Source organism: Borostomias antarcticus (genome assembly GCF_949987555.1).
Source record: "Borostomias antarcticus genome assembly, chromosome: 19".
NCBI classification, from domain to species: Eukaryota; Metazoa; Chordata; class Actinopteri; order Stomiiformes; family Stomiidae; genus Borostomias; species Borostomias antarcticus.
The window spans coordinates 13,977,350-13,982,349 of NC_140252.1; the positions used below are offsets into that span (position 1 = coordinate 13,977,350).

Genomic DNA, 5,000 nt, shown 5'->3' on the forward strand with positions numbered 1-5,000 from the left:
TTAAGTTGATGAATAATTAATCTGTCTATTGATGGAATGTACACATCCATGCACAAAATAAACAATGAAATGAAATACCTGTTCCTCCACAGTCAATGCATAACTTATTTTAGTAGTGTGTTCCAGTTGTGGTTGAAGAAGACTGACAATGAATGCAATGTCAGCCGCACCAAATCTGAACCTTGCATACAATTCAGCATCTGTGTACTCCTGTAGTAGTTTGGGGTGTGCACTGTGCACCCTTTGGCCATATCTTCTCTTTTGCTGCTGCAGACGATGAGCAATGGACGTCATTGTTTGAATGGTCCCTCGTTAGAACAGCTTTAAAGACCCCAACTTCACCTCCCAGTTCACCTCCCAGAAGATGGATATGGCAGCAAGTACCTCAAAGGGGAGTCATTTCACCCGAGCTGAAACATATGCCTTGTTAGAAGGTGTAAGGGCACACTATTATATTATGAGCAGTAAATTAAGCTCCTCTGTAACTGCAAGGATGAAGCAAAGCATATGGACTGACATCACCAACTGAGTGAATGCCACAGGGAGTGGTCAATTAAGAACCCTGGAACAGGTATGAGATTAATGTATGAGATTAATGTGTATGTTGGATGCTGTTTTATTGTATTGTTGTATTGTTAGCTGTGGAAACTGAATTGCCCTTTGGGGTAAATAAAGCAATCTCAACTCTACTCAGGTCAAACTGCGGTGGAAGAATTTGAAACAGAAGGCCATAAGAGACCACAGTGAGTCCCAGCAACCACAGACGGGCAACAAACCATACAGGCGGAATGAATTCACAGACATCATTCTTGACATCATCGGTGGAGAAAGATCCCGGGCTCTACATGGGATTCAGTCAGTCTCTCAAGGTGGTGAGTCTGGACCGTATGCAACTGAGACTCCAGATTCAGAGAGAGCTCATGAGTCAGGAGAGATGGAGACTTTCACCCCTAATTTGGAGGAGGCAGAGCCTGAAGACATCTCCACACAAGGGCTTGAGAACCCCCCCCCCCACACACAAGGGCATGAAGAGCCCACACACAAGGGCATGAGGACCCCCCCACACAACCACGAGAGGATCCTCACTGTTCTCGGGGACAACCGCCACAAAAGAAGCACCGTGTGGAGAAAAACCCAAAGAGCCAAGAAGATGGCCGTGCAGATCTGGTGAGGAAAGAAACGGAGAGAGCAGAGATACAGATCGCTCTCGCCAAGGAGCAGATTAAATTGACCAAGCTTCATCAGAGAGAAACAAAACTGATTATCCTCTTAGAAGAGAGGCTGAAAAATGATGCCGTTGCCATTTCAGATGAGGATGTTAATATGATTTAATATGCAGTTCAAAAGTATGATGTACATGTGGGTACTGTCCAGTAAGGATGAGTATGTTTAAGTTACTTTATAGTTGTCTATAGAGTTGTCTTTTTTTTTTATTAATAGTAATAATATTAAGTAAAATCATTTTGATTTAGGCCTACACATAACCGTGCGCATGGGTGCAGAGTGATGCCACGGTCAGTATTTGTGCTTTGTGTAATATTAACATGTATTTTGTTTACTATTGATTTTATACAGCAGCTTTTATGTCGAGAATGAGTGTAGCCTAGGGCTATGTTTTGTAATCTGACATTCCAGGTTTCACAATTCAGTTTTCCATTCAAAGTTAAGAAAACAAGTTGAATGGTGCCAGTATCCCTCTGTCGGTGGGCATTAGTACACCGTAAAATGAGCCATGTTTCCTACATCTCTCTACATCCACCTTGAATCCATGCTTGATCCACCCTTCCAGTGGGATCAGGATAATCCTGATCTTTATCTTAAAAACAATCCTAATCTCCACCTTGGAATTTTGAAATACCCCAAAAACAGCATTTGATCAGGATTCTGGGTAGGATTGGATTACCAGATCCATATCCCAACTTGACTAGGATCAGGATCCCATATCCTGGTTTGAAATACCCAATTTTGATCTGGGCCAAGGTGTTTCCATATGTGGTGCTGTGAGTTGTGAGTCGCAGACATACCGGAACTCACTTAAGGTTCAATTTTTGCTGTGTTTGTGTGTGTTTGTGTGTGTGTGTGTGTTTGTGTGTGTGTATGGGTGTGTGTGTGTGTGTGTGTGTGTGTGTGTGTGTGTGTGTGTGTGTGTGCCTTGGCCTGTCCAGACTGACTGATCCAGGGAGAGTGGAAGCCCATCAACAGAGTGCCACTGCAATAATGACTTCATTGATTTAGCTGACATTGTAGCTCAATCCTCATGACTAACGTGCCAAATGCTAGCCTAGCCAGATCAGACCATAGCACAAACACACACACACACACACACACACACACACACACACACACACGTGTACAACGACACCCTTGCACGAACACACAACTAACACACATCTACGTAACAAACACAAGTACACAAACAGATTAATACATACATGTACACACACACACACACACATAATTCAATCATCATAGAATGCGAAAACAGTGCGGAGTCTGCCGCCCACCCTCCGCCCACACACACCTGGCTGGATGTCACGTGTGCAGCAGCTGGAGAGTGCCAAGGCGTGTGTGTATGTGTGACAGAGAGAGAGTGAGAGAGAGAGAGAGAGAGTGAGAGAGAGAGAGAGAGAGAGAAAGAGAGAGAGAGATAATCTGTGGCCTCAGCATCTTTGCGTAGCCCCAGGAGCTACCTAACAGGATCTGGCACCCTAGAGTTCTCTATAAGTCACTTTGGCATGAATACAGAGTCTCCACGTCTCCACAGACAGCAGTCAGCACTTCTATTGTTATCTTCAGACCTCCTTCCTCCCCCCTCCCACACTCCTCCCAGACTCCTCCAAGACTCCTCCCAGTCTCCTCCCACACCCCTCCCAGTCCCATCCAAGTCCCCTCCCACTCCTCTCCCAGACTCCTCCCAATCTTCTCTCAGACTCCTCCCAGACTCCTCCCAGTCTCCTCCCACTCCTCTCCCAGACTCCTCTCAGTCTCCTCCCACTCCTCTCCCAGACTCCTCCCAGTTTCCTCCCAGTCTCCTCCCACTCCTCTCCCAGACTCCTCCCAGTCTTCTCTCTGCCCCCTCTCTCTATCTACCTCTCTCACTCACTAAGAACTTCACACACACACACACACACACACACACACACACACAGGGGCACACACACACACACAGGGACACACTCACATACACACACACACACTCAGAGGCATGCACACACACATACACACACTGAGGCGCGTGCACCCACACACACATGCACACACACACACACACACACACACACACACACACACACACACACACACACACATGCACACACAAACATAAACTCTGTGTATTTAGCTGACAGAAGTGCTAATGCTAAAGGTTGGATTAGCTGGAGGGAATAGGAGGAAAGAACTAATCAGGCCAGGCCAGGCTGGGCAGCAGCAGACCAATAGCGCTATGCTGGTGTAATGGTGGATGAAATGAAAAACCTCAACCCCCTAAATACCCTGGAAAAATGCTTAATGATCTTTACTTCAGAGCCAGTAACCTGTGGGGTCTGTGACCTCCTAGAGAGAGAACAGTGTGTGTGTGTGTGTGTGTGTGTGTTAGAGATGCACGGATGGAGTTTGAGCGCACCCGAATCCACGTGCACTCATCAATCATCCACCCGCCACCCACCCAACGTAATTATCTTCTAAAATGTAGAGACCCGCACCCAACCTGCCAAACATGAAGCTATTGTATTTACATTTAAATTATGTCCAGCCGTTCGTGCTCATTCGCTTTTCATATAGGCACATTTTCTTGACTTAAACAATTTAAAGATTATAGGCTCGCTTTCGCAGGATCTCGGTTGACGAAGTGGTCGAAGCTATTTGAGTGAGCTGCTGGCAGGTCTTGTGCTTTCTCGCAGTTGTTATAATATAATATATATAATTATAGTAGTTATTAAATACGAATATAACTGACAAATCCACCCGCAATCCACCCGAAATTAATCACAATTAGGGATGAGGCGGTATACCGTAAAACCGTGAACCGGTATAAAATGTCCACGGTATTAGAACTGTGACATTCCCTGTGTTTACGGTATTACGTTTACAGTATTACACAATAATGCGAATGTTGAAATGTCACATTTCAAGTTGCTTGCAACAGTTAATTTTGTAATTTAATATAAGCTTGCTATTAATAAACTGATCTTAATTACAATAGTGTGTATTTTCCATCATGTGTTGCACTGTAGGGCTCTAGAACTCAGCCTATTCAAACGCCTGTGTCTAGTCGATAAAAAAAAAAGAAGCCTATTATTCGATCCAGGAAGTAGACTGGGCCCTTCTATATCCACTCCCAACTGTGTGAGGAGGGGGGGAATAACGAGGGATAATTTCTCAAATTCAAAATCGAGAAACTGAGAACTTTGGCTTATTACCATAATACATGATGAATGGTTGAAGGAAAGAATAATGACAAGAAGGAAAGAAAGAAAGAAAGAAAGAAAGAAAGAAAGAAAGAAAGAAAGAAAGAAAGAAAGAAAGAAAGAAAGAAAGAAAGAAAGAAAGAAAGAAAGAAAGAAAAAAGAAAGGTACAGGAAAGGAGAGGGACGGGAGGGAGGGGAGGAGGAGAGAGGAGAGGAGAAGAGAGGAGGAGAGAGGAGAGGATAGGAGGACAGTAATCCAGCCTGCAGGCAGAGGGATGCAGCAAGACAAGGCAAGGCAAGTTTATCTGTATAGCACAATTCAGCAACAAGGCAATTCAAAGTGCTTTACATGAGACATTAAAAGCATCAAGACAAAGTGCAACACATAAAAGGTCATATAAAATGAAATGCATAAAAGGACTTTTAAAACAAAATGCAGGAAAAAAAAAAAACGGGAATAAAAGTTACAGTGCAGTGTATGAATGAATAATTATTTGATTTAATAAAAAGCAGCGGCAAAAAGAAAAGTCTTCAGTCTGAGAGTTGCAACAGACCTGCAGTTTTCTGGAAGTTTGTTTCAGATATGTGGAGCAT

General features: G+C 44.0%; 1 protein-coding gene and 1 pseudogene across 2 annotated transcripts in view; both read right to left on the reverse strand.

Annotated features, from left to right (window-relative positions):
* The window catches only part of LOC311321531 (putative nuclease HARBI1), a 37,387-nt pseudogene extending 37,093 nt beyond the window's left edge, over positions 1 to 294 (reverse strand). The window contains exon 1 of the transcript in view: positions 79 to 294. The product of the transcript in view is annotated as a putative nuclease HARBI1 (transcript). The remainder of the gene's footprint in view (positions 1 to 78) is intronic.
* Positions 1 to 5,000, reverse strand: part of LOC311322155 (exostosin-1) — a gene marked incomplete at both ends in the record, with an annotated part of 164,917 nt that overhangs the window by 113,517 nt on the left and 46,400 nt on the right. The window lies entirely within an intron of this gene.